Here is a 12860-nt window from a genome sequence, read left to right as displayed (position 1 = left end):
ACTGGGGCACGGCAGGTAGGCGGACGGGGCAGCCAGATCACCCAATATCTATCTCGCGGCTGTCTATAGGTGCGTCACCTCTTCCAACCTCGCTGACTTCGGCCACCGCCGCCAATGTGTCTCGATTACTGCGGCAAACGGAGGTGCATTGACCAGCGGTGAAACACCCCAGCCCGAGGTCGGCGCGGTAATAACCAGCTTTGCGGCGCTATGGGGTATCGCTCCGGGGGGTCAGGCCGCACACCTCTCACCAGCCAGCATCTGCCCTCCAGCCTCGTCGTTGTCGCTGCTGTGCCTCCCCCGCCGCTAAATCCGCCGCCTAACCGCGCTGGTGTGCGCGTGTCCGGGTATTGTTCGTGTCATACCCCGCCATTTGCCATCCGTCGTGCGTCTGTTGGGCCCGATAGAGCGATGGTCATGCGGCTCTCGTCCTTGTCTCGGGCCCGCAAGTAAGCTCCGCCGCCATTTTGTGGTCGCCAACTCACGCGCTATTTGTCCTTACTTTTTATGCGCTTCAGGGCTCACCTTCAATGCTCACCAGCACTTCGTTAGCGGCGGTCCGCTGTGCACACCATGATGGATCCAGGCAGCCGCGGGCCGGGCGTCAGTCTTTCAGAGGCGGCGGCAGAGGCGGCGGCCGTCCCTGGCTGCGGGCGCGGCCATCTTGTATCGGCTCATCGGTTCCTTCCACTTTTTCGCTGGAAATACCTTGCTGCGTCGCCGGGGCAGCCCCGCAATCTCATTTCTTTAGGCACCGAGGCTTCCCACATCCATATCTGCCATTTTCGTTATCATAGGGGTGGGTTGTGGGGGCGAAAGTCCGCTAATTGTCTTCCGCCCGGCGGAGCTGCCTTTCTCAGCCAGCCATACCGCAGTGCGCCCTCTAGCGCCCCCCAAAAATATTAAGTTATTTTATTTCTAGAACCAAGCCTGGTGCAGGTAAGTGAAATAATACTTTGCAAAATTGTATGCAATGTTTTACAGTTGAATGCAGGTTCAAATGCAGTTGGCTGAACTACAGGTAAGTCAATATTTTAAAATAACTTTTCAGTTACTTTACAGATTACTTTGTGCGTTACTTTTTAGATTACTTTTTAAGTTACTTTCTCTACTCAGTGTTATATGCATAGATATCACACTGGGATATTTCCTAGAGCAAAGGTAAGTAAATCAGTTTTTGTACATTTGCGATTTTTCAGTGTTTCATACAAACCAACTCCACACTTAGAAGAATTTTCAAGAAAAACAGACAATGCAATCCTATGGGAGGAAATTAAGTTATCGGTTTGCAGGTAAGTACATGTTTGTGGGAGTTGGTATTCTGGGGTTAGAATCAGGGTTCCCCCAGGGTTGAGTATACAATCTCAAAGCATCCTCAGCGGCACTAGGGCGGCCGGGTGCAGAGTGCTTGGGCCAAGTCAGTGGGAGTCCTCCTCTTAGTTTCAGCACGGCTTCTTTTGTCCTTCTTCTGGTCGGTTCTTGTCTGAGGAGGCAAGGTTCAGGGTTGCCCCAAAATACTAGATTTAGGGGCATTACAGGTAAGTAAAGGTTGGTACCAAGGAGTACCTTCCTTGGGGTGGGTACACCCCCTATAATGCCTCCCTCCAGTGGGAGGGGGGCATTTGCCTCGCTCTGGTTGGCTGGGTCCACCCATCTGCAAGATGGTGGGGACTGTGAGATGTACTTCACATCACCCCCCACCTGAGTGGCGGGGTTGGCAAAGGTGGGCACACCTCCCTTCCTCACTTGGTTTTCCAGCTGATTCTCCCACCCAAAGTGGGGGTCAGAACCGGTGAGAGCCAATTCCTGGAAGCAGCAAAAGAATGGGGTAGCTCACAAAGGAGGCAAACCTTTGAAGCTTCCCCTTCGTTGACCTTGCCCATCCTGGGGAGGAGGCTTGGCACCTTGTTCCAGGATGTGCATCATTTCAGACCCCCGAGAGCAGCAGGCTCTCGACCCAGGGGGCCAGAAGCAGGTCTGGTGGTGGCAGCTGGCGAGCAGCCACTCAGCCAGGACACTAGAGTTAGGGTCCATAGCTCCACGATGATGGCTTTACTGAAATCTGGGAAGTTTGGTAACAAACTTCATAGCACATTAATGCCAACGTGGGATTTAATGAAAAATGCGCTCAGAGGGCATCTTAGAGATGCTTTCAGAAAAAAGACCAACCCTGGTTTGGCTCCTGACTGCCACCATCAATCAGGTTTCTGGACCCATGGGTAGAGAACCTCCGCTCTCTGGGTCTGGAAACGAAGCACATCCTGGGCAGAGGTGTCATGCCTCCTCCCCCAGGATGGGCAGGGTCCTCAAAAAGGGAGCTTCAAAGGCCTGCCATCTTTGTTAGCTGCCCCACCCTTTTGCTGCTATCAACTGGCTCCAATCTGTTCTGAACCCCATTTTGGGAGCAAGAGATCGCGGGAAAACCTACCCAGGAAAGGAGGTGTGCCCACCTTTGCCAACCCCATCCCTCAGGTGGGGGAGGCGAAGTGAAGGCCATCTCGCAGTTCCCACCATCTTGGTGATGGGGGTCGGGGTGGAGACACCCCAGGGAAGGGAGCCATTGGTCCCAACCTCCACATGCCTGTAACGTCCCTATATCTAATATATAGGGACATCCTTGAACCTTGCCTCTTCAGATACGACATGACAAGGAGGAGGACCGAACAACCGAGCTGCAGAATAGTAGGACAACGACAACTGCTTTGGCCAAGCCCTACCGGCCTGTCTCCTGCTCAAACTCCTACAAGCTAAACCTGGCATGCCCTGCAGCCTCCAAGAACCCTGGGGACCTCCCCTGCCTTCCTAAAAAACTATGATCTCTTGTGGATACCGGATTTGTAAAACCTCAACCCAAACCAGGCCTCCGGATCCAGCTGGATCTACACTCTACACCAGACGCCCATGGCCCGAGTTCGAGTGGCCCCAACACCCCAGCGAGGTTCCTCTGGCGACTCTAACCTGTGTTCCAGCATTGGACGACCTCCATCGACCTTCTCCTGGACACCTGCAGCCTCATCCTAAAGGGACCCCATGACCGCGACCAGAACTGAGAATAACCCGACACAAAAAGACACCCCTGCACCCGCAGTTCCTGACCCTAAGGTGCCTGGCCGACTGTATCCTGGTGTCCAACAACTCTTCAACTTTACCCTCAAGTCACTGGTTCCCTTCGTCTAGTCTTCTGGTTACTGCCTGTAGTCCTTTTCCACGACGACATCCTTCATAGGAAAGCATTGGGCTCCTGACACCTCCTGAGAACCCTGCGCCCGGTCGCGATGGTGGTGTGGACTTGGTGCCAACCTGAGATCTCCTTTGCTCTTATCTTAACCCCAGCAGCTTGACTCCTGAGACCGAGTGGCCTGCCCCTGAGCAGCCCCCAACCGAGGTGCCCCTTAACCCTATTGGCTAACATTGGCCCTCTGCACCCAGCCGCCCTAGTGCCGAAGGGGGTGCACCTTGAGTGCCAACCTGAAGCTTGGGGAACCTTTGTTCTAGCCCCCAAAACTCCAATACTAAGACCGTTTGTTTACCTGTAAACTGAACACTTTGTTTTCCTCCATAGGACTGAATGGTGGGTTTTCTCTAACAATTCTTCTAAGTGTTGAACTGTCTTGTACTGCAACAAAAGTAACTTCGTGCCTTTACAAGAGTTAACCGGTGTATCATTGCCCTGTGTTGCTTAAACTGTATTAGGAGTGTGGTTCATGACAAACTAGAAAAGTAATCATGAAGTAAACCAAAAGTAGTCACAAAAGTAATTTCAAGTGTTTTCGAACAGTTTACAAATCGTTTTCTCAACTGCAAAAGTAATCTGAATGTTCCTACCAAAGCCGTATTCACTGTATCTTTAAAAGTAACATTGTGTGAAGAATTTAACTTACCTCCTACTAAGTAAATCTTGGTTCTAAAAATAAAACAATAAAATAACTTTTTATACAAACAATTGGTCTGGATTCTGTCCAAGTGTGTGACGACATTTCTTGCCTGCGTGTGAACAACAATTTCTTAACAGTACCCTCTGATAAGCCTGAATGCTTAACCACACTACCACAAAAGAAAGTAAGGTATTATCTACTTTAGCCTCTACTATACCTCTGGGGATCCACTGGACTCTGTGCACACTATACCTTACTTTGGTATAGTATATACAGAGTCAGCTTCCTACAATTCAGATAGACAAGTCACCCCTATAGTAGGCCTTAAAGCCCTAAGGCAGGGTGCACTATACTACATGTGTAGATATATCTGCACGAGCAGATATGCCCCTGTGATGTCTAAGTCGATTCTTAGATATTACAAAGTGAACAGGGACGCCGTTTTGAGTACATGTGCTGGACACTGGCAATATGAGTTTCCCAGTTACATGATGACTTCACTGAAACCAGAAATATTTGGTGTAGGAAGCTTTTTTTTTTTTGTATTGTCCCCCACTTTTTGAATGGTAATTGAAGCAACTGACTGAAGTCTACTGGGTTCCAGCTAACCGGGTCCCCAGTACCAGTGTTCTTTCCCTAAAAACTGTACAATTTTCCCCCAATTGACAAAACCTTTAGTACTTCTGCAAGTCCCTAATAAATGGTCCCTCCGGTACCTAGGTCCTGCGGTACTAAAGAGGGTCCTTAAGAGCAGCAGTACGAATTGTACTACCCTAAGGGACCCCTCACCAGGCACATGTAAGTCTGCCATTGCAGGCTGCTTGCCTTGGTGCAGACAAAAGTGAAAACACGACATGTCACATATCCCTGTGTGCCATGTCCCTTACCAATGCATGCAATATTTGTAAGTCATCCCTACAGCAGACAGCCCTAAGGCAAGGTGTGAATATTACATTGTGAGGGCACATCTGCATGAGCAGGTATGCCCCTGTGTTGGTCAGTCCTATTACTGTCAGTGCAAATGGACAGGGAAGTCATTTTAAAACATGTGCTGGACAGTGGTGAAAACGAGTTCCCCAGCTACATGATGGCTTCACTTAAAATTCAGATGTTTGGTATCAAACATCTTCTATTGGTAAACTCACATGGATGATCGTGTTGGATTTATCAATGCATGCACCCAGAGGGCACCTTAGAGGTTCCCCCTGCAAACCTACCAGCCTCTGGTGTGCTTGCTGACTGGTTTCTGCCAGCCTGACACCAGAGACACTGTTCTGACCTCCTAGGGTGAGATACTTGTGCTTTCAGGAGACCCATAAAAAAAGCCTGTTCAGGAAGAGGGAGTAACACCCCCTCCCACAGGATGACCAGATGATGAGCCTCCTTGGGCTGGCGAGCTTTGAAGAAGCTGCTGCCTTTGGAATGTAAATCTGGCTCCCCAGAAAGGAGAGGAAGCCACCCCCCTGTCCAGAGTCCCCATGGCACCCGTACAGGCGGAAAAATTAGCTAGTCGGGTAGGTGTGCCACCTCCAGGCTAGTACCACTCCTAAGGTGGGCTACTGTGAGGTACACACACTTTTTCAGACGTAGCCATCTTTGTGATGGCACACTTAGGAATTCTAGGACAGGGTAATGCCCATTTCCCACAGGAAATGGTCATATAGGGAGAGTAGTGACCCCAAGGGTCAGTAACCCATTAGCTACTACACTACACTCCCCTAATTCCCCTAAATTCATTATTTAGGGGCGTCTCTGTGTAGGAAAGTGATTTCTGTTGCAGTACCCCCCACTTTCTGCCTAGTGGGTCCCTGCGTATCAGGTTCCCAGTACCAGTGTTCTTTCCCTAGCACATAGCACAATTGGCACAATTTCAGACCCCCCCCTGTAATTCCCTAGTAAATGGTACCCTGGTACCTAGGGCATTGGGACTGAAGAGGGTCCCCTAGGGACCCCTCACCAAGTCCATGCAAACTGCCACTGCAGCCTGCATGCCTTGGTACAGAGAAATCGACAAAGTCAACATGGCACACACAGCATGTGTGCCATGTCAAGCAGCACTGTCTAAGGTATAGGTAAGTCAGCCCTCTCGCAAGCCTTACAAGCCCCAAGGTAGGGTGAACTATATCTCAGGTGTGAGCATATCTGCATGAGCAGATAAGCCCCTACAATATTTAAGACTGTTCTTAATATTGCAGGTGCCAGGGAAGCCATAGGGAGTACATGGGCTGGAAACTCAACAACTCTAGTTCACCAGCTTCACTGAACCCAGGAGTGTTTGGTACCAAACAACTGCGCTTAATAAACCCACATTGACTGGCTTTAGGCAGCCTGATAAACAAGTTACTTACCTTTGGTAACACTATATCTGTAAGAGACATATATCAGTTATAGATTCCTTACCTTAGAATTATCCCCAGACGTCAGACTGGATCCGGAGAAATTTTTTCGGTGCAGTACCCCTGCGCGTCGATAGGTGGTGTTGGTTTACTCCGCGTTCGCTGTCGGCATCGTGATCGGCGGGATGACATCGCGGTATTTAGACGCCGCCCTCGTGCGCTGACGTCCGTTCTTTACACGACATTCCACGCCAGAAGCGCAGAGCCATGCAAACACTGACCATTGGTGCACAAAACTAGGGCCCTGAAAGGGAGTCCCTTAACCTAGAAGTCAGTTCGCAGAACGGGGAGGATGGGTGGGGCGGTAAGAAATCTATAACTAATATATGTCTCTTACAGATATATTGTTACCGAAGGTAAGTAACATGTTCACCTGAAAGACTATTAGTTATAGATTCCTTACCTTAGAATAGATACCCCAGCAATACCAGCCCCGGAGGTGGGTCTGCAAACGAAGTTCACACCAGAAAGTCCTGGAGAACTGAACAGCCAAAAAAGCAGTCTCTCCGGACTTGGCTGTCCAGGCAGTAGGGTTTTGTGAACGTGTGCAGGGAAGCTCACGTGGCTGCTGGACAGATGTCACTGAGGGGGAATCTACTTCCAAAGGCAGTAGTGGCTGCCATCGACCTGGTGAAATGGGCGCGCAGTCCTAGTGGAGGTTCCTTCTTTGCCAAGGAATAACAGATTTTGAAGCAAAAAACGACCCACCGAGATATGGTCCGTTTTTGCACAGCCCGACCTTTCTTGGTGCCCACATATCCATCAAAGAGTAGCTCATCCACCCAGAATTGTCTTGTGTGATCAAGAAAGAAAGATAGCACACATTTTGGATCCAGACGGAGCCTCTCTTCCTCCTTTGAAGGATGCGGAGGCGGGAAGGAGGTGGGCAAAGTAATGGTCTGTCCGATGTGGAAAGAAGTAACCACTTTGGGGAGAAAAGAAGGTCTAGTTCTAAGGACAAACTTGTCCGGATGAACAGCACTGAAAGGAGGCTTAGAAGACAGAGCCTGAAACTCACTCACCCTGCGAGCAGAGGTTATGGCAACCAGAAAAGCATTTTTTAAAGTCAAGAGTCTGAGAGTACAATTATGTAGCGGCTCGAAAGGAGCGCACATAAGGTATGTCAAGACCAAGTTCAAGTCCCACTGGGGCATTACGAAAGGAATAGGAGGAAAGAGGTGAGTAATGCCCTAAAGAAATCTATTTACAATAGGGCACTTGAAAACAGAAGGCTGATCAGGAAGCCGAAGAAAGGCTGAAATGGCTGAGAGATAGCCCTTAAGGGTGCCAAGAGCAGAGCCTGATGAGCCAAGGGAAGGAGAAACAAAAGAATCTCAGAAAGAGGGGTAGAAAGGGGATTCACAGCCTTTGCTGTGCACCATGACACAAATTAGTTCCATCTACAGGCGTACACCGTTTTAGTGGAGGGATGCCTGGCTGCCAAGATAACATTTCAGACTTCGGGAGGAAGGTAGAAAGCTGTCAACTGTCACCGCTCAATCTCCACGCAAGGAGGTGGAGGCAGGACAGGTTCAGGTGGAGGACCGTCCCCTGCTGCTGCGACAGAAGATCCTCCAAAAGAAGCAGTCTGATCAGAGGATCGATGGTCATGTGCAAGAGCTCGGGAATCGGATACCAGACTCTTCGTGCCCAATCCGGAGCCACAAGAATGACTTGGGCCCGGTCGCATTTGATCTTCTTCAGCACTCTGGGCAGAAGCGGTAAAGGCAGCACCTGCGCAACCGTGTCCCAAACAGTATGGGTGTAATAGCTCAAAAGACATGTGGTGTTCACCGACCGCAGTCCCAAGCTGGCGAAAGAAAACATCTTCCCAAGATGATCCAGCTTTTTGGATTCGCTATCTGGGGTAGCAGTAGGGAATGCACCCTTAGAAGTAGAGGCTTGGACCACCAAGCTCTCAGCGGTAGGGTGTTGGGAGAGGAAAATTGGGTCGCCCGGGCGGTGGCATCGGGCAATCATCCTATCCACAGAAGCTTCTGTGCTGGGCTTGGACCAGGTGCCCAGAAGGATGTCAGTGAGGGCCTCATTGCACGTAGTCAGGAGGTTGATCCTGGCCGCCACCGTAGGAAGCTCAAGGTTCAAGGCCTCAGCCGCCCTACGCAACACCACTGCGTATGATGCACCCTCCTCCGTAGCCATGGTAGGGGGAGAAAGCATACCACGGGCTAGTGAGGTGTCCAGACCACTGGCATCACCAAACTCCTCTCACCAGTCCAGTTCTCAACTCGTCTGCTAGAGGGTCAACAGACCCCTCCCAGTCTCCCTCACCCTCATCTGGCTACCACTCAGGGCGAAATGGAACGCCAGGATATAACAGGGATACAAAAGTACTGGTTGGCGTCTGTCCAGCTTCATGTCCAGGTCAAGGTTGAGGCTGGGGTCGATGCCGGCTGGGGACACAACCGGCGTTGGAGGGGGGCAGAGGTGTTGTCAGTGGATTAGACGCCGGAGGTGTCGTAAGGTCCAGCAGTCATAACACGACTTCGGGTTGTGGTCATGCTCCAGACACTATAGGCACACGAGGTGCGGGTCCGTAACCAACATCAATTTGTGACAGGAGTCACAAGCCTGGAAGCCGGTCAGACGGGACATCCATGCGTGCAAAAGAAGTCGACAAAAGTCGAAAAATAGTAGTCAAAAAGTGACTAGAGGTACCGCTCTCTTCGGATCTGCCCGAGTCCAAGTTGCCCACCGGTAAAACAAAGGTTCCCCCACAATTCTGAGCCTGGCCTCTGCAGCCTTAATCCAAAGATTCCCCGAGACCGCCTGATATGCTGACCCCTAGGCAAAGGGACACCCCGGCAACAGAAGCCCTTAGGCAACTGGACCAACAATGTCTCTCTGCCGCTAGCATTACTACTTACCTGGGCTTTCTTCGCCCAGCCTCCTGACCAGCACCTGCAGCCTCTTTTCAAAACCGAGCTCACCCCTTGAATTGCATTGGGCGCCTGACGCTGTGTTGGCACCCGGCTACCCCTGTGCAGCTAAGAATGTAAGTTTGGTGCTGCCTTGTGGCCCACCATGTGCTTACCTTTACTCCAGGAGATCGACCCCTGACACCGCTTTACTCACCTGTGAGCAACGCATCTTTAATCAACCACAGTCTCCACTAGCTAACACTGGGCGCCGGACCCTGAAATTAAGCTCTGCACCCGGCCGCCCCTGTCCCTCTGGTTGTGCACTATTGATACTAATTTGAACCTTGCCTGGTGTTGACCAGAAACTCCAAAGAATGGATTTGTAAGTCGTATACTTACCTTCAAAACTGCATTTTTTGTACTCCTCTCATAGGTTAACATTGCTGAACTGAAAAACTGCACTCAAGTGTCCTTTTTTAAAGTGAAAGGTATTTCTATTGAAAAACGTACTTCCCTTTTGACGTACATCTTGGTCTTAAAATAAATCTTGAAAGAAGCGTATTTTTTAATAAAATTGGTGTGGATCTCGTTTTGGAGTCGTGTGCCATTTATTGGTCACAGTGTATAACAAATGTCTGTACATTCAGGGGAATCTCTGGACTCTTTGCACAATATAACCACTTAGTGGTATATGATATAAAGAGCCAACTTCCTATACCCTGGCACCAGAGAAGCAGATCCTGACGACATAAGACGAGAGAGGACACCAAAGAGCAGCAAAAGCAGAGAAGAGAGAAGCAGCAGTTGACTTGGTACCAGCCCTGCCGGCCTGTCTGCATCTCTCGTCGAAAAGTGCACCAAAGTCGACTTGTCCTGCAGCTGTTCATGCCAGAAACCTGGGAGAACTGCCTGCCTTTGATAAAGACTCAAGAACCCCCCCACCCTTGTGAACAGCAGATCTGTTCTGAAGAAATTCCAAAAGAGAAGACTCAGAGGCCTCCGGAAGAGCCAAAACCTGACACCCAAAGCCACCACTGTAACTCTGGTCTGGAACATTAGTTAGTTAGATTCCTCACCTTAGAATATCCCCAGGCGTCAGACTGGATCCGGAAGATTTTTCGTCAGCAATACCCCTTGCGCGTCGCTAGGCGTCGTCTGCGGCTCCGCGTCCGTCGTCGGCGTCGTGCGCCGGGATGACGTCGTCGGAGTACTTAGACGCCGCCCTCGCGCGCTGACGTCAGTTCTTGTACATAGCCTTCCGCGCCAGGAACGCAGAGCCATACAAAGACCGACACTGGTGCCAAAAAGAAAATCTAGGGGCCTGAAAAGGATAACCTTAACCCTAGATGTCAGTTCGCAGAACGGGGAGGATGGGTGGGTCGGTGAGGAATCTAACTAACTAATGTTTCTTACAGATACATCGTTACCGAAGGTAAGTAACTTGTTCATCTGAAAGAAACACGTTAGTTAGATTCCTCACCTTAGAATAGATACCAAAGCAATACCATCCCCGGTGGTGGGTCTGCGAACCAAGATCACACCAGAAAGTCCTGGAGGACAGAACGGCCAAAGAAGCCATCCCTCCGGACTTGGCTGTCAAGGCAATAATGCCTGGCAAACGTGTGTAGCGAAGCCCACGTCGCCGCCTGACAGATGTCCTGCAAAGGGACTCCCCGTCCCAAGGCAGTAGTAGCCGCCGTGGCCCGAGTAGAATGGGCGCGCAGCCCAGCAGGAGGGTCCTTTTTAGCCAAGGAATAGCAAATTTTTATACACAAAACGACCCACCGAGAGATGGTCCGTTTGTGCACAGCTTTCCCCTTCTTAGCGCCCACGTACCCAACAAAAAGCTGGTCGTCCACCCGGAACTGTTTTGTGCGGTCCAGATAAAAGGAGAGCGCACGTTTTGGGTCCAGACGGTGGAGCCTCTCTTCCTCTTTGGAAGGAGGCGGAGGCGGAAAGAAGGTGGGCAAGGTGACAGACTGCCCAAGGTGAAATGGAGTCACCACTTTAGGAAGAAAGGAGGGACGAGGCCGAAGGACAACCTTGTCCGGATGAACAGACAGAAAAGGAGGCTTTGAAGATAAAGCCTGGAGCTCACTCACCCGTCTAGCCGAGGTGATGGCTACCAGAAAAGCAGTCTTAAGAGTCAGAAGACGAAGAGGACAATTGTGAAGAGGCTCGAAGGGAGCGCACATCAGGAATGTCAAGACCAGATTCAAGTCCCACTGAGGCATTACAAAAGGGACCGGAGGGAACGTGTGTGTAATGCCTTTGAGAAAGCGTGTAACCACAGGGGACTTGAAAAGAGAAGGCTGATCAGGAAGCCGTAAGAAGGCAGAGATGGCAGCAAGATAACCTTTCAGGGTGCCCAGGGCAGAGCCCTGCCGGGCCAGAGAAAGAAGAAAGAGGAGAACCTCAGAAAGAGGACGCCTGGCTGCCAGAATGATATCACAGACTTCAGGAGGCAAGTCAAATGGCATCAACTGCCGCCGCTCAATCTCCACGCATGGAGGTGGAGGCTGGACAGGTGCGGGTGGAGGACCGTCCCCTGCTGCTGCGACAGAAGATCCTCCCGAAGGGGCAGACGAATCGGGGGATCGGTCAACATACTGAGTAGCTCGGGATACCAGTATCTTCGTGCCCAATCCGGAGCCACCAAGATGACAGGGCCCGGTCGTGCCTGATCTTCTTCAGCACTCTGGGCAGAAGTGGTATAGGCGGAAAGGCGTACAACAGACCGCAACTCCACTCGTGACGAAAAGCGTCGCCGAGCGAGTGCCGCCTTGGAAATTCCAACGCGCAGAACTGCTGACATTGCGCGTTCTCGTCGGTGGCGAATAGATCTAACCAAGGCTCTCCCCACTGCTGAAAGAGACCTTGCGCCACTTCGGAGTTCAGACGCCATTCGTGATCCATCATGCACCGGCGGCTGAGTTCGTCTGCTCTGGCGTTCAGAGAGCCCGCCAGATGTTGAACCACCAGGGTGACGCCTGGTGTTCCAGCCATGTCCAGAGGCGCAGAGCCTCCTGACAAAGGGTCCACGACCCCACCCCGCCCTGTTTGTTGCAATACCACATGGCGGTGGTGTTGTCCGTGAACACCTGCACGACACTTCCCCTGACAGAGGGAAGGAAGGCTTTCAGTGCAAGCCGGATCGCTCTCAACTCCAACAGGTTGATGTGGAGACGAGACTCCGCCGGAGACCAGAGGCCTCTGATCTCCGCCTCTCCCATATGGCCACCCCATCCCAGGAGGGACACATCCGTCACTACGACATGCTCCGGTTGGGGAAGGGAGAGGCTCTTGCCCTTGACCCACTCGCGGTCCGTGAGCCACCACTGCAACTGTTGTGCAGTGCCCTCCGAGATCAAGACATGGTCGGACAGGTTGCCGTGATGCTGGGCCCACTGAAACTTCAGGTCCCACTGCAGAGCCCGCATGCGCCGCCTGGCGTGATGCACTAGTAGGATGCAGGAGGCCATCAGCCCCAGAAGCCGCAACACTAGCCTGACCGAAACCCGGGATAGAGGCCGAAAGATGGGAATCAGGGCCTGTATATCCCGGACCCGCTGTTCCGGTGGATGGACCCGGAACTGCGCCGAATCGAGAACCGCTCCGATGAAGAGGAGCTTCTGAGAGGGACTCAGGTGTGACTTCGGGACGTTGATGGAAAACCCCAGCAAATGCAGGAGATCCGCCGTAGTCTGGAG

At 51.4% G+C, this 12860-nt stretch overlaps 1 protein-coding gene across 1 annotated transcript in view; it reads right to left on the bottom strand.

The window, feature by feature from the left end:
• DDX46 (DEAD-box helicase 46) overlaps positions 1-12860 on the bottom strand; it is a 1041144-nt gene that overhangs the window by 382887 nt on the left and 645397 nt on the right. The window lies entirely within an intron of this gene.

This window comes from Triturus cristatus, chromosome 7 (assembly GCF_964204655.1).
Source record: "Triturus cristatus chromosome 7, aTriCri1.1, whole genome shotgun sequence".
In the NCBI taxonomy this organism is placed as follows: Eukaryota; Metazoa; Chordata; class Amphibia; order Caudata; family Salamandridae; genus Triturus; species Triturus cristatus.
Note: the sequence above shows the minus strand (reverse complement) of the source record. Positions and strands in the feature narration are given on the sequence as shown.